Genomic DNA, 21,923 nt, shown 5'->3' on the forward strand with positions numbered 1-21,923 from the left:
ACACATATTAAAAATATTTCTTAAGCAACATACAAAGATTTGATTACCTTGTTTCAGCCTAGGAAACAAGGTAAGACATTGCATCTTCAAGGAAGAAACTGAGTTAAGAATAAAGCTTTTGCAAAACAGATGTTCCGTATCTTTGGATCATGGATAATTACTTTTCCTTTATTATTAATGTAATGACTAAGTTCTTTATTCACATTCGACAGCAGGAAACTCAAGTTCAGCTTTCTCTGAATAATTTTGTGTTTTCCTCTAGAGAGACCCAGGAAGGGCATACTCCTGTGTCACAATCACATCACAATCACAATCTGCCTGCTCTTCCTGGTGCTCTTTGTCTGGATTTTCCTTTCATCCGCTCTATCCCTGCCTGCCACCTCTCCTGGCTGATGAGACCTTATCCTTAGTCCCCAGATGCCCACATGCTACCCCTTTATTTCACAACTACATGCAGATCTGGCAATAGATAACTGTTTTTAAAAGCTTTGTTAAAGTGTTGTGTGGTGAAGGGACACATATAAAAATTCTTACATGAAAACTATGTAATGGTCCTTCCTTCCTTCCTTCCTCCCTCCCTCCCTCCCTCCATCTCTTCCTTCCTCCCTTCCTCCCTCCCTCCTTCCCTCTCTTCCTTCTTCCCTCCCTCCCTCTCTCCATCTCTTCCTTCCTCCCTCCCTCCTTCCCTGCCTCCCTCCCTCCCCCCTTCCTTCCTCCCTCCCTCCCTCCTTCCCTCTCTTTTCCATCCCTCCCTTCCTTCCCACCTTCCCTCCTTCCCTCCCTCTCTCCTTCCTTCCTTCCTTTGTTCTTTTCATAATTTATCAAGTCCCTACTATGAGAGAGCATTCTGATAACAATCTTCCCACTAGTGATCATTATCAACATCCATGAAAAGGAAATTGTCATATAACAACTGTAATGTTTGAGTCACAAGACTTAAGTCAAGAGCTGGGCACCTCACTTATAATATGTGTGACCTTTAGTTTGCTATGAACATTTCGTAAACTTTAATAATATCTTCCCTATTAGTGTAGCAAGAATAAAAATAGTAATAATGATTATAAGTCATTCTATTATAAGGACACATGCACATGAATGTTCATTGCAACACTGTTTACAATAGCAAAGACTTGGAACCAACTCAAATGCCCATCGATGATAGACCGGACAGGGAAAATGTGGCACATATACATCATGGAACACTATGCAGCCATAAAAAATGATGAGTTTGTGTCCTTTGTAGGGACATAGATGAACCTGGAAACCATCATTCTCAGCAAACTGATACAAGAACAGAAAATCAAACATCACATGTTCTAACTCATAGGCGGGTGTTGAACAATGAAAACACATGGACACAGGGAGGGGAGCATCACACACTGGGGTCTGTTGGGGGGAAATAGGGGAGGGACAGTGAGCACTGGGGAGTTGGGGAGGGATAGTATGGGGGGAAATGCCAGATATAGGTGAAGGGGAGGAAGGCAGCAAACCACACTGCCATGTATGTACCTGTGCAACAATCCTGCATGTTCTTCACATGTACCCAAAAACCTAATATGCCATAAAATATATATTAAAAAAAATAACCTATTAAACATGTTAAGATAATTAAAGAAAATAATGCATAAGATATTCTCAGCACAATCCCTAGAATTAAGCATCCCATAAATATTAGCTGCTATCACTGTCTGGTTTTATTATTTTAATAAAAATATGGTCATCATTTTATAATAGACGCTAGAGAATCCCATTTAGTAACTGGCTTTTTCAGTTGTCTGTTAGTCGCTTGCATGAATAAGTTGAACAATTTCACTGGATATATCAGCACGGACATAGCCTGTTCCTAGAGCAAGACACCACAGACAACTGAAAAACTTTAGAATTCATGCTAAGAATCCTGAACTAATCAGACCAGGTTGGCTCAGAACGTGTCTCCAATCAGTCCATCCCGTCCAAGCAGGCATACTGCGGACATTCTGCATCTGCAGGGACAGTTGCTTCTAACAACCTCGGTTTCTGTTCACGTTCCACTCGAGTCCTCTGGGGTCTTAGTTCTTCTTCCGGTCTTGCTTCTGCCTTTGCGTTACCTGCTAAACTTCATTTTTCCATCCTCTCTCTGAAAACCTTGGTTCCATCTCATGCTCTGACACTTTCCAAGGGAACTCTGCTGCCACGGGTAGGATGCTGTGCCCTGTTGGAGCACCTGGTACTCACACCCTGGTCCCATCCTATGGACACAGACTTGTCCACCCTGCCTTCAGTGAAAGAGGAAGGTGGTCAGGCTGCGAATACTTCCTTCCAATAAAGCCCAGTGTTTATTCAAGCAATAAGCCTTGTTTTTTTTTTTTTTCTGAAATCACCATAATGATGTATTTACAATTTATGGATAAGAAAATTTTATATTCTATGTCAAATTACAGAAGATGCAAAGAATAGTAAAAATCTGTTTATATTATGTAATACTTCTACCATAACATAGAACAAGGCCATTAGAAAGTTTGTGTTGAATAACAAAAGAGTTAATTTTCTCAGGAGATTTAATTGCAACTAAAAACCTTCACAACTTGAAAATTGCCAAAACTTTAAGATAATATTTCCTGCATACTATAAACCACTATTTTTACATTTGGCAGACTCTCTGGTTTCTTTCTTTTCTTTTACTTCTTTCAAATCAGTGGCCATTATAGAATCAGGAACCTGGATTCAAAGCACTACTGATTAATATGTTCCACTCTGTCAGTTTACATATTCATCAATTCCTTCCCACTTGTATTTTATTTCACAGTTCAGGAAAGAAATCATTTATATGCAATACCCTCAGATTGCTGGTTTAGAGATAACCTCAATATCCTTCTTTATATCAGATTCCTTAATAAAATCAATATGAATCATAAAACCACTAGAAAGCATACAAATCATGCACAGAATCAGAGTGCATAAACTGAAATTATGAAGCTAAAACATTAGATAATTACAAAGCATTATCTATTTTCAAAAAAAATGCATGAAAAGGTAACATTGTAAAATAACAGTTAAATATATAATAACAATTTATTTTATATTAAACATCAATAGTAAGGTAAGTGGGAATGTCATATTCTTTTAAAATCTAAGGTCATTTTATGTGACTAATTATAACATGACTTTAATGAGAATTATTAAATCTGCAGTTTGGGGTATGTCATTTCTTTTTTCACTAGACCCTCTATAAAAATATAATAAAAGCATGTTATGTTTTTATTGAGAAAATAAAGTAAGCATTAAAAAATGTGCAAAGAAGTATAGTCACAGCGCAGCGTGGTGATTCTGAGCAGAACACTGGGACGTTCCTCCGCTGTGCCTGGTCCTGGATGTCGGAACTGGGGCAGCTGCTTCACCGTCCGTGCCACACTGTCCTCGTCTGGAACGGGGTGATGTGGACCGTGCTAGCTCTCAAGCCTAAATGAGCTAACCTATGCAGAACACAGAGGAGCACTGGGCACACAGTTCTGGGACGCGCTGGGGTTTGTGGCTATTACTTCTGAGGTGAAAATGGTTTTAAAAGAATCAGCAAACTGTCCTCTAAGCTTTTAAGAAAATTGAGATCTAGAGAAGATAAACGATCTCTGGGTATAAACGGAAGGCAAATAAATGTATCAGTCCTGAAAATAAATTGCGATGTTGTTCTTATGTGTTACTTCTATTTGTGAGTTCCTTTTCTTCAGGAAATTTTATAAAATCATCAGATTTTTCCAGACATGTTTTATTGACCATGTCATTTGTGCATTAAGCAGATCAACTTGGTGGACTGCTCCAACATATAGGAACTGGCACACCTAAGGCAATCGATAGAAGACAATTTTGAACAAAGTGAAAGCAGTGCGATTATGGTAAGTTTTGAATGAAAAAAACAAACCCCGAGGAAACAAATTAAGAAAACGAACTAGAAGAAAGAGCTAGAGAGTGAGAAGCCAAATTGAATGTTCTTTCTGACATTCACTGCTGCTCAGGTCAGAGTTGGCGTTACACCTGAATACCTTCTGAAAATAGAAAAGCAAACTGCCGCAAGAGAAATACTCCCTTATCTTAGCAGGATGCTAAATGTTCTGTACCCTTGAAATAGAGCTCTGGAAATAATAGCCTGCCTGGTAATGGGAGCAGATGTTGTTGTCGGGAAGTGCTTCCAATTACACTTTAAATTCTCCTGTGTTTCAGAGAATTGTAAGACCAGCTCTGAAAAAATTGTGTGAGGAAACGGAAAGAGAAATTAACTTACAATTTTATTCTAATGTTTCAAGGACAGTGAGGCTGAGCTCAAAAACTCTGCAAATGAGCCAAATTTAAATAAGCGATACACAGTAGTGACGAGCACAATACACATTTTCTCCAGTTTTATCAGTGAAAGTTACTAAAGACAGAGATGATGCTTAGCAATGGGAGGGTCACTACTTTTCTGCTGATAATTTATAACACACATTATTTACATGGAAAGGATAACTTTCTTTGATAAAAAGTCTCCAACGTCAGTGTATATCAATATATACCTTTTGCACAGTTAAATCAAAAGGTTTAAATATGGCAAGTTGAAAATTGAAATGGAATATTTCTATCCATATAAAGTAAAGCTGCAATTTTTCTTCAAACTAAATAGACAGGAGAAAAATGTTTTCATCTAGCCTACTTAGGCACTATCCCTGACTTAGAACTTCTGAGTGTCTGGTAGCCACTGAAGACCGAGGTGTCTTTTGGCACAGTCAGTGCAGGACTCAGGGAAAGACGCAATGTTTTCGCTTCATTCGAATTAAAATTCAATAAAGAAACAAACAACATTTAACTGTCTGAAGTAGTTACGAGTATATTTTGTTTTAGTATGCAGTACACTATGCCGCATGTTGTAATTCTTATTTTCAGCTAATGAAACAAGAATTCTTTGTACTGGTGGTTCAGATTCAAATATTAAAGTAGGTGGTATTCGCACCTGCACGTATACACAAACATGCACAAAGAATTAAAACTGCAGAAACTTAAAATTATTTTAAAAGATAAAATGTACATATGTTTCAAATATCATAAATCAAATTGTCACATTGATACAGTTATTTCTGCATATTTATGTTTAATATACTTGAATGTTCTCTAACTTTACTAATTTAAAAAATACATTTAATAATTTCTTCTGGGCATGGTGACTTATGCCTATAATGTCAGCACTTTGATAGGCCAAGGCAGGTGGATTGCTTGAGCTCGGGAGTTTGAGACCAGCCTGGGCAGCAAGAGAGACCTTGTTGTATTAGTCAGTGCTCACGTTGCTATAAAGAAATACCTGAGACTGGTTTAATTGGCTCGTGGTTCTGCAGACTGTACAAGAAGCATAGCAACTTCTGCTTCTGGGAAGGTCTCAGGAAACTTACCAACATGGTGGAATGTGAATGGCGACCCAGGTGTCTTACATGGTACAGCAAAAGAGAGAGGGGAACGGTACTGTAGAGAATTTTAAACAACCAGATGTCGTAAGAACTCACTCACTCACTGTCACAGGAACAGCACAGAGGGGATGGTGCTAAGCCATTCCTGATAACTCTGTCTCCATCATCCAATCACCTCTCACCAGACCCCACCTCCAACACTGGGGATCACAGTTCAACATGATATTTGGGTGGGGACACAGACTCACCTGTCTCTATAGAAAATAGAGAAATTAGCTGGGTGTGGTGGCATGCAGCTGTAGTCTTGGCTACTGGGCGGGCTGAGTTGGGAGAATTGCTTAAGTCCCTAAGGTGAAAGCTGCAGTGAACTGAGATTGTGCCACTAAACTCCAGCCTGAGCAACAGAGCAAGATCCTGTCTCAATAACAAAACCTAAAAAAAGCAAACAAACAGTAACAACAAAAAAGGATTTTTTAAAAATAACCAGATGTGGTGGTGCACGCTTGCAGTTCCAGCTACTTGGGAGGCTGAGGTGGGAGGGTCTCTTGAGCCCAGAAAGTTGAGGCTGCAGTGAGCTATAATCACACCACTTCACTCTAGCCTGGGCAACAGGGTCTCACTCTATGTAACATTTTTCATGTTATACATAAATTTGATCTTAAAGCAAAATCATAAAGAATCTAGCACCAACATTTTATGTATTAAGAAGCCCAGGCCAGGTGCAGTGACTCGTGCCTGTAATCCCAACACTTTGAGGGGGTGGAAGCAAGCAGATCACTTGAGCCCAGGAGTTCAAGTCCAGCCTTGGAAACATAGTGGGGCCGTCTCTACAACAAATTTAAAAATTAGCTAGGCGTTGTGGTACATGCCTATAGTAGCAGCCTCTTGGGAGTGAAGTGACCCCATCAGAGTGAAGTGACCGGCAGTCCAGCCTCTTGGGAGGCTGAGGTGGGAGAATTGTTCAAGCCTGGGAGGTTGATGCTGTAGTAAGCTAGGGTCACACCACTACATTCCAGGTAGGGTGACAGGATGAGATCCTGCCTTAAAATTAAGAAAAATAATAATAAAAGAAAACAAAAACAGGTTTGCTTTTTTTGTGGCAAGATGGCTGATTAGACGTGGCCAGGTGGAAGAGCTGCCAGGGCAGGACCAAGATGACTGGCACACACCTAGCAGATCTTCAGAGGGAAGGCATCAAGGGTAGGGGGAGGAAGGACGCTGAGCTGAAGGGGGAGGAAGCTGAGAATCTCTCAAGGGGCAACAATACACCAATAATTTTTCCTGTCCCCTGTGACTCTGAAGGAAGGGGTGACTTGAACTGGCAAGGAGCAACCTGCTTTCACCAGAGGCCTCTGGAATCATGGCAGGAGAAGACCCCTTGACCACCACAGGCACTTGAGTTGGCAGGGAGTGCTGCTTAGAGAAATGGTAGGGCTGGCAACCAGCTGATGTAGAGCCCAGAGAATTTAATAAGGAAGGGTGTGTAGCAAAGCATGGCCAGGGATGGCCATCCCCTTAGGCTCAACTGGCTCCCATAGGAGATGTTAGCCCTAAGGGAACTGTTGTACCTGACCTCTGCAGAGAAGTCTTGCCCATCAGACATGGCTAGTGTGACCTGAGCTCCCCCTGGTCTGCTAGCCTCACCTGGGACCCCAATATAGTCATGACTGCTTGAAAAGCATCTCAGGTTCCCTCATCATAGGTTTTGTGCTGGCAGATTGTGTCCGACCAGAGGAGAACCTCAGTGGGACAGTCCCCACGGCCATGCAGCAGCCTGCACTCTCCCTCCCGACACTGTAGCATCCCGGGACCAACAGCAACTGCCCCACATCACTTTGCCAGTGCATGTGTGCATGGGTGAGTCTTGCTTTTCTTGCCCCACCAACATGGGTGTGTGCATGCACCCTGCCATGCCACTGCTGTGGTGAGGATACAGTCCACTCCCCTCTCCCTGCCAGCTACCATTGCAGTTGAAGCTTTGACAGACAGGGAGCCAGCCAGTCCCACCCTCACCAGTGGCCTGCTCTTGTGCCAACACTGCCGTGGGAGTGAAACTAGGCACAGAGAAAGCAGGTTCTCCCCAGCCCTGAAAAACCACCCCTTCCTGCAGCACACATAGAATGCACACAGACCTTTGCCCACCAGCACCTTGCCCCCGTGCCAACACAACCACCAGTGAAGCCATGTGCACAGTCACCAGTAAACGCCCCCCACCCTCCCAGCCACATTGCCTTCACCACTGTGGTTGACACCCACAATGAGGCAAGCACCCTGACACCCACTAGTACCCTGCTGCAGCCAATGAGCATGCACCCCCCAGTGCTGCCACTGATGCTGCTGCTGGAATGAGCAGATGAGTTCAGATCCCACTGTCACGGCACTGAAATGCTTTTGCTGACACCACCCATCAGAGTGAAGTGACCGGCAGTCCAGGAGCAACTTGCCTCCCACCCAGTGCAGTAGATTCCTAACATCAGGGAGCAAAATAACAAAGTTAGGGCCTGATACAAATCCACCAGAGTTAGAGCACGCAGTCCAGGAGCTGGGAACTGAGCATTGACCCCCTAAAGTTTTCCAAAAATGAAGCCAGTTGGCTGAATGTGCCCCATACCATAATCAAACCCTCAAAATCATCAAATAAAATAAAAGAGAAAAAACATCCAAAGGCCAGCAACCTCAAAAATTGAAGGAATATAAGCCCACAAAAATAAAAAAGAACCGGTGCAAGAAACCTGACAAGTCAAAAAGCCAGAGTGCCTTCTTTTCTTCAAATGACTGCAGCACCACCACCACTGCAGTAAGAGTTTTAAACCAGGCTGAGTTGGCTGAAATGATGGAAATACAATTCAGACTATGGGCAGAAAAACATTATTGAGATGCAGAAATACATAAAAACCCAATCCATGGTAGCTACGAATCACAATTAAAAGGAGCTGGCAGACAAAATAGTCAGTAGAGAAAAGAACACAACCAATCTGATAGACTGAGAAGTACACTATCAGAATTTCATAATGCAGTCCCAAGTATTAACAGCAGAATGGACCAGGTCAGGAAGGCATCTCAGAACTTGAAGACTGCCTTTCTGAATTAAACAGTCAGTCAAAAATAGATAAAAAGGAATGAAAAGCAACAAAACCTTCCAAGAATATGGAATAATTCAGAGACCTAATCTATGACTCATTGATGTCACTGAAAGACATGTAGAGGATGTAAACAATTTGGAAAGCATATTTTAGGATATTTTCCATGAGAACTTGCCCAACCTAGCTGGAGAAACCAACATTCAAATTCAAGAAATGCATAGTACCCCAGTAAGATACTCCATAAGAGGATCATCCTGAAGACACATAAGCATCAGATTTTCCAAGGTCAAAATGAAAGAAAAAATTAAAGGCATCTAGAGAGAAAGGCCAGGTCACCTGCAAAGAAAAGTCCATCAGACTAACAGCAGACATCTCAGCAGTAACCCTACAAGCCAGAATAAACTGAGGGCCAAAATTCAACATTCTTAAATAAAAGAAATTCCAACCCAGAATTTTATATCTGCCCAAACTAAGCTTCATAAGTGAAGGAGAAAGTTTTTTTTTTTTTCAGACAAGCAAACGCAGAAAGAATTTATTATCAACAGATCTGCCTTAGAAGAGCTACTGAAAGAAACTCTAAATATAGAAAAGAAAGAACATTACCAGACACTACAAAAAAGCATGGAAGTACACAGACCAGTGACACCGTAAAGCAACCACATAAACAAGTCTGTGTAATAACCAGCTAACATCATGATGACCGGATCAAATACACACAAACCAGTACTAAACTTGAATGTAAAATGCACTAAATGCCCAAATTAAAAGGCACAGAGTGGCAACCTGGATAAAGAATCAAAATCCATTGGTAGGCTGTCTTCAAGAGACTCACATGCAATGACATCCATAAGCTCAAAACAAAGAGATCGAGATAAATCTACCAAGCAAATGAAAACAGAGAAAACCAGGGGTTGCAATGCTAATTTCAGACAAAATAGACTTTGTGCCAACAAAGATAAAAAAAGACAAGGAAAGGCATTACATAGTCGTAAAGACTTCAAATCAACAAGACCTAAAGAGAATTATAAACCACTGCTCAAGGAAATAAGAGAGAACACCCGAATGCAAATACTTTGCATGTTCATGGATATGAAGAATCAATATCATGAAAATGGCCACACTGCCCAAAGTAATTTATAGATTCAGTACTATTCCCATGAAAATATCACGGACATTCTTCACAAAATTAGAAAAAAAATGCTTTAAAATTCATATGGAACCAAAGAAGAGCCTGAATAGCCAAGACAATCTGAAGCAAAAAGAACAAAACTGGAAGCACCGTGTTACCAAACTTCAAACTCTATTACAAGGCTACAGTAACCAAAACAGCATGGTAGTGTTACAAAAACAGACACATAGACCAATGGAATAGAATAGAGATCTCAGAAACAAGACTACATACCTCCAACCATCTGATCTTTGACAAACCTGACAAAAACAAGCAATGGGGAAAAGTTTCTCTTTTTAATAACTAGTGCTGGGAGAACTGACCAGCCATATGCAGAAAATTGAAACTGGATCCCATTCTTACACCATATATATATACACACACACACACATATACACACACACACACACATGTATACATATATATACATATACATATATATATGCATATATATATAAATTGAGATGTATTAAAGACTTAAATGTAAAACCCAAAACTATGAAAACCCTAGAAGAAAAGGTAGGCAATACTATTGAACACATAGGCATGGGCAAAGATTTCATAAAGAAAATACCAAAAGCAATTGCAACAAAAGCCAAAATTGACAAAGGGGATCTAATTAAATAAAAAAGCTTTTTTCTTTTTTTCTTCTTCTTTTTTTTTTTGGAGACTGAATCTCACTCTGTTGCCCAGGCTGGAGTGCACTGGCACTATCTCAGCTCACTGCAACTTCCACTGCAATTGTTTTTCTTAACCTGTGTTCCTTAGACAACAAAGTTAGTGAAAATTTCTCAACAGTTTGTTATATAGTCGATCTATATTTCTGCTTTTCACAAGTAGTGAATGTGCATACCTCTGTGTATGTCTTAGCCTATGTGTGTGTTTTAATTTTATTATGGATAGTCTAATATAAAATTTACTTATTTCTGTTTGTTTTTGAGAGAAACATTGGAATAGAGTTTCCAGAAGAAGTGTCTGCACCCACAATTGTTAAGAAACAGCTTCTACCAACCCAATGCCTAGGCATGATTAATTATGGAGATTAGATTCTATGGTGCCTCAGTTATCTAGGTTATATCAAGTTTTTCTGCAGGAGCAGGTTATACAGATTTCAATAGGTCTCCACACACCACCCTCCATCATAACACTATCTAATTCATTCATCCCTTTTTTTTTTTTTTACAAACAGAACCAACTAGCAAATGCTAATTGCACAATAAACTCCTCCCACACACTTAAGGTGATTCATTAGTTGTCATAATGCTTCACATAGCCCAAGTGGTGGTGGTGGTGTTTTTTTTAAATCTGGGCTCTAGTTTACTCTTTTTAGATAAGCTTCAAACTTTAACAAAATTTTCAGTAGCTGAATAAATAAATAATCAGAAAACACCTGATGATTAATTTTATGTGTCAACTTGACTGGGCAATGGTGCCATTATTTGATCAAATACAATTGTGGATATGTCTGTGAATGAGTTTTTCGGATGAATTCAATATTTAAATTTTTGAGTAAAGCAGATTACCCTCCTTAACGTGGGTGGGAGTCAACCAACTAATTGAAGAGTTTAAGAGGACAAAGCCTGACCTCCCCTGTACAAAAAGGAATTATCACAGCAGACAGACTTTGGGCTTGAACTGCAGCTCTCCTGAGTCTCCAACCTGTCAGCCTACCCTGTAGAATTTGGACTTAACCAAGCTTTCACAGCCTGTTAGCCAAATCGTTAAAATAATTATCTCTGTGTGTGTATGTACATGCCCTGTTGGTTCTATCTTTTGAGAATCCTGACTAATACATATGTCTTTATAAAGTTGTGACTGTCTCAACTTTCGGAACTTACTGGGATTGCCAGTTTTGCTGACAGTAAAATTGTTACTGAGGTGCCAGGAGTTCAGTCTAGGTCCTGCTGCTTCACTGCACAGAAAACCAATCACTGAGTCAATATTCCCGGGGAACAAGGCTTTATTCAGGTGCTGCAGCCAAGGAGAGTAGATCAGTCTCAAATTCATCTCCACGATGGACTGAAATTAAGGGTTTATATAGCAGGGGAGAAATGTAACCATGTGTAAGAAAACAGAAATTAGGGAGTGGTAAGAAAGAGGAGCTGGTCAACAGGAGCAGGTGGTCACGTAGGCCATTATGTTGGGTGTAGAGTCCTGGATCTCACTGTCCAGATGTGGTGACTTGGTAAGTTTCATTTCTTTCATACTATCTGAGAGATCTGATGGTTAGTTTCCTGAAAAAAAAAAAAAATAAGAAAATTGTAACCGTCTAAAGTATTAAGACTGGGCGGGTCAATTTCTATGTTTATTCAAAAGAAACCCTAAATATCAGTTTTATGGGACTGTTGTTCTGGTTTCAAAATCTTAAAAAACAACCATCAATTTGCTGCAGGAATGCATTTCCCTCCTTTTCCAGACTACCACATCCTCGCCCCCTCTCTGCTTGCTTAGGCCCATTGTCGACTCTAGACCTCTGAGCTGCAAGAGCCATCACCAGAGAGAGCACCATCCATCCAAAGTACAAAGACTTATTCAAGTAGGTGTATATGTATATCTTAGGGAAGTAGATATTTTAAAATAATCAATGGTAGACCGGACAAAGAAAATGTGGCACATATACCCCATGGAATACTATGCAGCCATAAAAAGGATGAGTTCATGTTCTTTGTAGGGACATGGATGAATCTGGAAACCATCATTCTCAGCCAACTGACTCAGGAACAGAAAACCAAATATCGCATGTTTTCACTCATAGGTGGGTGTTGAACAATGAGAACGCATGGACACAGGGAGGGGAGCATCACACACTGGGGTCTGTTGTGGGGAGCTAAGGGAGGGTCAGCAGGGGCTAGGGAGGCTTGGGGAGGGATAACATGGGGAGAAATGCCAGATATAGGTGATGGGGGGTTGGAGGCCGCAAACCACCTTGCCATGTATGTACCTATGCAACAATCCTGCATGATCTGCACATGTACCCCAGAATCTAAAGTACAAAAAAAAATATTTACTAAAATGTGATATTATATATCAAAAAATAGAAAAAGCTAAACTAAAACATTTTATTTTTTGTTAAGTCAGAAAATTTTCTGTGGAATGTGTATAATTTGTACATGTATAAAATGACATTTATATTTAGAAATGTAAAATTATGTTTTACATATATACAGTGAAATACACAAAGACTACATCTACATTTTAGATCATCTGAAATCTATGTTCTTTGATTTTTCATCCTTCAGTTGTGTGAACTGTACTATTTGGAGATCGGGGACAAAAGCATTTTTCAAATATTTATGAAGAGTAATGGAAGCGTGTGGATTCAAACGAGGAAACGCAGGAAAGAGCAACAGGGATGACTCTGATATTTCAGGATGTGAAAATATGCTCTTTAAACACACAAAAAATAGCACAAAGAACTCAAAGGCTTACTGACCAAGGTTTTTGTTGCTCTTTGTTAATTTTTTTAGCTTAAATACGGTAAGATGACCCTATTGAATAGGGAATGAAGCTAGGGAATATAAGAAGCAGGAGGGGAGAACTTTGCTTTTTTGACTGGTTTTGTCCTTTGCTCCAGAGGAATCTTCTTGCTCAAAAGCACTAAGACTTCTTGCTGACAACTGTAGAATTTCTCTGTGTAAACATGAAGGAGTGGTTGAGAAAAAGAGAAGGATATGACAATAGGAAGTGTTTAAAGTTACCCTAATGCAGGGTAAACTGTTAATTATCCCAAAGCCACAGCATAGAGGCTAGACCAAATTGGTGACAGCTTTTTAAATAACTAGGCTGGAAGCAATGGGTAAAGACAGATAAATATGTCTGCCTTGCACCCAGTGCTCTTCAGTTACGCTAAATGTGCCATTCTGGATACTGGGTAAAATGAGCTGCGACAACAAAAACCGTAACTCAACATGGGCTCATGAAGACAAGAGCACCGTAGACCGTTCTCATACGACCATTTTTAATCAGACGTATTACACCAATAATTTAGGAGAATGACTTGTGTCTTAGTCAGCTCAGGCTGCTGTGAAAAATTACCATAGGCTGTGTGGCTTAAACAACACATATTTTTTTCTTCTCACAGTTTTAGAAGCTGGAAAGTCTGAGATCAAGGAGCCAGCATATTCAATCCAGGGAGGGTTGCTTCCTAGTTTGTAGATGGGCGTCTTCTTGCTGCATCCACATATGATGGAGAAGAGTGGGAAGGAGAGAGAGAGAGAGACAGAGAGAGAGAGACAAAGAGTCAGAGGGACAGAGAGAGCTCTCCTCTCTCCTCTTATAAAGGCACTAATCTCATTCTGAGGGCTCCCCCTTCGTGATCTAATTACCTTCCAAAAGTCTTACCTGCTAAAACTATCACCTTGGGGATTAGCGTTTCAACGTTGAAATGGACTAACACACAGTTAGTCTATAACATGAATGGTGTACTGTATTTCAAAATGGTTTGTCATAAGCCCCGAAGTATTTATATACTTACTTATATGTGAGTCTGAATAGACAGTTGAAATATTTTAACAGTTGTTATATAGATAGACAAAAGATGAAGCAAACTCCAGGCCTCTGTTCTCAGTGCTTGCTTGCTTATCAAATTTACTGATGGCACAAAGCTGGAGGAAGGCCTAATTGAGATCCAAAAGGAGATTGGGAAGAGCGTGTCAAGCACTTCAGTCTTTTAGTCAGTATCTGAAAGTCTCTATCTTAACACTGAATCAGGAAATCATAATGACAAGTTCTGTTACAGTGAAAATCCTTGTACTCTGTGCCTTTTCAAAAAATTATTTTTTTGTATCTTTTAGCTTAACATCTAAAGACTTCTTACTCCCTTTCATTCGTTGAAATTATTGTTACATTGTTAGAATAAGCCAAGAACTTTCAAACTGCAGTCTTAATTTTTATTCATATTTTTCTAGAAGTAAAAACAAAGAAAACAAGCTCAACAATAACCACACTGAAAATCAGTCAAGGACACATATGAGAAATGTAACACCTATTACAAAGCGCTTTATTTCGAGAGCATTAAAGAAAAGATGCCTTTTGAACATCAAGGGCAAATGTTTTGTTCTACCTAAAGGTGACTTTCAGCAGCTCAGTTTATCTAGTTTTAGCTTCTATGCTAGCCATAGTAACATAGAAAATTATTTATCAAAATATGTTGATGAATAGTTTAAGATTTCTTAACATAAATGATATATATGTATGTATTTGTATTTATATGTGTGCATATAGATGTCGGTGTGTGTGTATGGTGGGTGTGAATATGTCCACTTAATTGCAGCTATGTAGGACCTTATACTGATGTGCATTAATGAGAAATAATTCACCTAAATATATTTCTGGATTTGGAGAATGCTAAAGTTTCAAATAAACTTAATTTAGGCATAATTTACATGTGGTAATTTTACCTTTTGAAATCTTACTGTTTGATGACTTTTTTTTAACAACAAAAATTAGATTATTTGCATGACCCAAAGACTTTCCTTCTGTCTTGTAGTCAAAGCTTCTCACTCAACTCTAGTGCTTGGCTAGTACCAGACTGGATTCTATACCTACAGATTAGAGTTTCCTTCTTTAGAATGCATGTAAAATATAATCAGACTATACTCGGATTACATATAGTATGCTTGTCTTTATCTCTGCAACACATTCAAGTCATCCATTTTGTTGGGTCTGTGTAGTTCATTTCTATCTGTGGTTGAGGAATTTTCCACTGCAGGGAAATACCACAACACATCTCTTTATCTGTTGATGAATATTTGGATTATATTTTCCAGGGTTTGGTTACTATGAATATAATTCTTATAGGTACTTGTGTAGACATACATTTTCATTCCTTTTAAGTAAACCATTGTAAGAATTATTGGGTCAAATGATCACATGTAAGATTATTTTGATAACAGATTGCCAGATTACTTGGTAGCATTGATGCTCAATTTGGATTCCAACAGCACAGTATGAAAGCTCCAATTGTTCTGATTTATCCTGACATGGTGTTTCAGGCATCTTATTCTTAGTCATTCTAAAGGATGGGCATTTCTCTAGCAATTAGTGGTGTCTGACACTCTAATGTGCTGATTAGCATTCAGATATATTACTTTTTGAACTGTCTTTCCAATTTTTTTCTACTTTGAAAATTCAGTTGTTTCCATTGTTACTGAATTGTAGATGTCTTTATAGACTCCGGATAGAAATCATTGGTCAGATGTATGTTTTGCACATAGAGCCTCATGGTCAGCAGCTTGCTCTTCATTTTCTTAGTGATGTAGTTTTTAAGAGGACAAGTATTTAATTCAAGTAAATTCTAATTTTTAAATTTATTTTCTTTACTGTCTCACCTGTTTCTGTCCTATCTAAGAAAGTGCTTATCCTAAAGTTACACATAAACAAACATACAAACAAAAAAATTAACAAACTCCTAAGCCTTCTACCTAGTTTATGATTTTAGTGTTTACATTTAGATACATGTCATGATTTAAGTTCATGTTATGTGCAGACAGAGATAAGTTTTAACTTTGTTTTTTCATGTGAATAGTCAGTTGTTCTAACATCAGTTTTGGAAGAGATTATCCTTTCTCTATGAAATTTCCTTGGCATTTTTGTGAAAAAAATAATGAATTGGCAAATATTCATGAAACTATATGCAAACTCATTGTTCTGTTATATCGATCTACATATCTATCCTTTTGTCAATAATTCTATGTCTTGATTGCTGTAGTGTTTTGGTAAGTTTTGAAATTCGGTAGCGTCTTGTAATTTTAGCCTTTTCAATGTCATTTTGACTATTTTAGGTACATTGCCTTTCTATAAAAATTTTGAATGAATTTACCAATTTTTACTGAACAATGCCAATATTTGTATTGGAATTTCATTGACTTATAGATTTCATAACAATATTGAGTGTTTTGAATTATCAACAAAGTACATATCTCCATTTGTTTAGGTATTCTTTATAGGACCCTAGCAGTGTTTTGTAATTTGTAATCTGATACTCAACTACATATTTACTTAAATTTATCCCTAAATTCTTAATGCTTCATCTTACCATTATAAATGATATTGTTTTTTTGGGTTAGCTTTTATTTATTTTATTTATTTATATATGTTGACTTTGTATTTTATGACCTTTCTAAATTCAGTTATATTTCTAATAGTTTTTTTTTTTTTTTTTTTAACAATTTCTTAGGCTCTCCACTTTATATGTTTGCATTAGTTATTAATGAAGACAGCTTTTCTTTTTCCTTTATGATATATAAGCATTTTATTTCATTTTCTTACCTTAACACTGGCTAGAAACTCAGTGCACTGATGAAACAAAAGTAGTCATAGCCTTATTCCCAATGTTAGAAAAAACTTTAAATACAATGTGAGTGTAGGTTTCTTTTTTATGTACTTTGTTAAGGTCAGGAATTTCCCTTCTATCCCTAGTTTGCAAAGCGATGTATCAAAAATGAGTCTCAAGTGTTGTCAAATTATTTACTCACACCAACTGAAAACATGTTTTTAAAACAAGTATTCTATGAATAAAGTTAATGATAATGATTATTTTTAGTATATTAAACCAAAATTTACATACAACAGTGTTTAAAACTTTCGAGAGAAGTTACAAATAAGCAAAAGGAAGGAGAGGCTAGAAGAAACCTGTGGAATTGACATGAACTCAGAATTATCACTATGAACTCATGTTTCCCTTAATCTATAAAAAGAAATATGAAATTCAAAAAATTATAGACGTATATTGCTTGGTATACATACCTACATTTCTAGCTCTGTTGCTGTGTGGGCCTAGCGAAAATGACACCCTGATAGCAATGAGAATAGCTAAAGCCAAGATATTTGTTTCTATTACCATTCTTCAATTAAAGCAAAGACGGTTTCTTGCAGAAATGGCTGATTCTAATACTGGGGCAGAGGAAATACCAGATGTTACTGGGGCATCTTGTAGTGCATGAAAATAAAAAAATTAAAAAAAAAAACCCACAGGTGATGGAATCATGTCAAAAGGACACAGGAGTCAAGCAGAAATCACTACTAATTGCTGAAACTAAAAATTTGACCAATAAAATGATATTGATAGCAATAAATTATAACCCAAAGAACAAAATTAAAAATTATATTCATATAAATAAATGAATGAATAAATGGGCAAAAGAGACAATTTTTCCTTATAGAATAATTCCAGATAATAACTTCAGAAGGAATGAAAGAAGTGGAAAATCACTGTTGGAATACCATCATAATGTGAGCTGCAGCCAGATCCACTGATGAATGCTAAAATTAGTGGCCAAAACTTTTAAGAAAAATAGGATAGCTATGTGGAGCTCAAAGTATCTCTCCCAAATATGTATTACATATTGTGGGGTAAAAGTTAAAAATATGTGCATATTGACGATTAAAATTAAATGCACTTGGAAAACAGCAGGTGGAAAAAAGATCACTCTGACTTTAATGCTGTTTCTTACCAAAAAAAAAAGATAAAATTTCCATGTGAAAGATGGAACATCGTTAGCCTTGAGAATAAGAAGTCGAGACAAACATAATTTTATAAAGGTATTGCTAAAATAACTCTTACATTTTAAGCTTCCTCACATAATTTATTGCTTGTTCACAGCTTACTATCCTTCATCCAATCCAGGATGTAAGTAACTGAATTTATCTGCTGCATCAGGACTTTATTTTCTTATGAGAGTTCCTATACCACATAAAACTTCTATTAGATAAGTTTCTATGCTTTTCTCTGGTTAGTATGTCTTATGCCAACTGAATTATTGGGTCCAGCTGGGCCCCTAAGAAGATAGAAGTAGAGTTTTGTGGCCCTTGCAGTGGTTTTAACACAGGCTCACAGATTATTTTATATTTCCCTCTTTGAGACGAAAACCTTAATTTACCTGCCCTGGGTGTGGTTGAAGATAGCGACTGACTATTAGGGAATAGTGTTTGCAAAGAAAAAACTTAGTAATTTTACAATGGAGAAACGTGGAAGACACCACATCAACCAAGTGAGTACGTTTGTCATTAATAGTAATAATAAGTCATGCTGATGTTACGTACCCTCTGAAAGAGTGTAATAAGGCTGCCTCAGCTTTCTCCTACACTTTCTCAAACTTTACAGCCCTAGTCTAATCATGAATAAATATCAAACAAACTAAATTGAGAGACTATTTTCAAATTGTTTTATCAACACTCTTCAAAAGTGTCTTTATGTAAAACATAAACCGGTTTTTGAAATACATCATGCAGTGCAGAAGGGAGGAAAAAATCACTTTTCAAGTCACTTATGCAATCAATCACATATGTTTATTGAGCACCTCCCATGGGTCAGTTACTGTGCTAACAGCTCAGGATACCGAAATAAGACAGATTAATAACTCCTGCCATTGTAGAGCTTATATTCCAGGGGAGAAGAAATAAAACGAACCATGCATATGATAAGTAAAGTCTTTAGCATGTCAGTGAAATGTGTTTTGCGGAGGCTGCTAGAATCTCAGTGCAATCTGCCCATTGGCAGCAAGGTCCAGTAACAGCTTCTAGTATCTGCTGTGTTGAGATGAAAAGCTTAGAATCTACAGAGCTAAACTGCTCATAAAGATCACAACACAAAGTCTACTAATGAATTTCTGGATGTAAATCTTAGCAAAGTTCTCTAATTACAGTTTAATCCAATGTGAGTTAGAAGTAAGAAATAAAATTGAATCTGGGGCAGCAATTTTAAACATATTTGAAATTGGCTTCAGGAATCAATCTGATAATGATAAAACTTGCAGATAATAGAATAAAAATTTTATTGCATAAAATATTTATTCTGTGTAAAAATAATTTTATAAAATGGAGCCAATTATTTTCATGTCTATAAGAACTTAGTTGAAGCCTTAAAAACTTTTTATAAAATAATGTTTTTGGGAATCATGATGCCTATAAAACAAATGTCATATCAATTTTTTAAACTTAAATTATCAGTCATTATTAAAAGGTAAAGTTATAAATATATTAGTAAAAATAAATCAGTTCAAATATTATGGTACTGATAACATCATTTGAGTTGGCAACTCATTAATAACTTTATTTTATTTATTTTTTTATATATATTTTATTACATTTTATGTTCTGGGGTACATATGCAGAACATGCATGATTGTATCATAGGTACATACATGGCAATGTGGTTTGCTGCCCCCATCCCCAACACCTAATTCTGGCATTTCTCTCCATGTTATCCCTCCCCAACCTCCCTAACTCCCGCTATCCCTCCCCTATTCCCCTTCAACAGACCCCAGTGTGTGATACTCCCCTCCCTGTGTCCATGTGTTCTCATTGTTCAACACCTACCTATGAGTGAGAACATGTGGTGTTTTTCTGTTCTTGTATCAGTTTGCTGAGAATGATGGTTTCCAGATTCATCCATGTCCCTACAACGGACATGAACTCATCAATTTTTATGGCTGCATAGTATTCCATGGTGTATATGTGCCACATTATCCTTGTCCAGTCTATCATTGATGGGCATTTGGGTTGGTTCCAGGTCTTTGCTATTGTAAACAGTGCCACAATGAACATACGTGTGCATGTGTCTTTATAATAGAACAATTTATAATCCTTTGGTTATATACTCAGTAATGGGATTGCTGGTTCAAATGATATTTCTGTTTCTAGGCCCTTGAGGAATTGCCACACTGTCTTCCACAATGCTTGAACTGATTTACACTCCCACCAACAGTGTAAAAGTGTTCCTATTTCTCCACATCCTCTCCAGTGTCTGTTGTTTCCTGACATTTTAATGATCACCGTTCTAACTGGCGCGAGACGGTATCTCATTGTAGTTTTGATTTGCATTTCTCTAATGACCAGTGATGATGAGCTTATTTTTATACGTTTGTTGGCTGCATACTTGTCTTCTTTTGCTAGCTGTCTGTTCATTTCCTTTGCTCTCTTTTTGATGAAGTTGAGTTTTTTTTTTTTTTTTTTTTTTTTTTTTTTAGTAGGTTTATTTAGTTCCTTGTAGATTCTGGATATTAGACCTTTGCTTTTTAAAACTATTCCACACATTACACTTTGGAAAGATGAGGTAGAAACATTTTTCCTATTTTTTCAGCTAATTCCCAGTAAAAATGCTGGACCTTCTATATAAAACAAGCAGAAATGTATAAATAGATTCTGAGAAGTACAGAAGATAAGGGATTTGAAAAGTCACGTGGCACTTGTATCCTGTTCTTTGTTTGTTCTGCTTCCCATTTCAGACTAGGTGGGAATAAATAAAACAATAAAAAGGAAATAATAGTAACAGATAAAAATGGCCCATGGAAATTTACTTTCTTCAGCCAAGTGACCAGGAGAGAGATGATAGAGAAAGGACAAAAAAACAAAAAAAGACAATAAGCGTTCTACACCAAGAAAACACCACAGAAAAGCTGCAGCGCCCCCTGCCCAGCAAATGTCAAGTGGGGGGCCAGATTTTACCTTCGCTCAGCTGTAATATGATTCCCCCACTTCCCTCTGTTATAGTTTCAGAGAAGGTTGACTGAGAGGCTGGCATTTTCACCCCTGCCACGTGGTAACACACCCCCTTATCCATGCTTAGTAGAGACCAAATGGAAGCTGAGCCCTCCCACCATCCAGCAGTAATGAGACATCTCTCTTTTCTTACTGGGGTGGTATCAGAAAAAGCCCAGTGCTGACTGTGCTACAAAACCCAACCAGCAAAATGAAGGTTTGTTTCTCTACCTTCCTTTTCGCAGATGTTAGTAAAGGTCACATGAGAAACTGGGATTTCCACAAGCACCTAGAAATAATGTGGTGGCATTCTCTTCCATTTTTCTCTGAAGTGGTATTACAAAAGGCCTGTGGAAATGTATGATTTATAAAAGATGCAGAATCCCACAAAATAATGCCAAAAATATACAAATTTCAATTGGAAACACTCTTCGTACTCAGAAGAAGGAAATTATCACAAGATTGTGAAAAAATTGTCAAAAGATGCCAACACAAAGATAGCACAAATGCTATAATTATCTGACAAGGATGTTAAAGAAACCATCATAAAAGTGCTTCAATAAGCAATTGCAGAAATGTCTAAAACAAATCAAAACATAGAAGTCTCAGCAAAGAAACAGAAATTCTCAGCAAAAAAAATGAAAGAGTCTCACCTAAAAATATAGACATCATTAAGAGGAACGAAATTAAAATATTGCACCTCAAAAACAAAATCAGAAATGAAAAGTCTTCAGTGGGTTGGCAGAATGAGGAGGATGGAGGAAGCTATTGATTAACTTGGAAATGAAC

Source organism: Aotus nancymaae, unplaced genomic scaffold (assembly GCF_030222135.1).
Source record: "Aotus nancymaae isolate 86718 unplaced genomic scaffold, 86718_ANA_hifiasm-v0.15.2.pri h1tg000036l, whole genome shotgun sequence".
Classification (NCBI taxonomy): Eukaryota; Metazoa; Chordata; class Mammalia; order Primates; family Aotidae; genus Aotus; species Aotus nancymaae.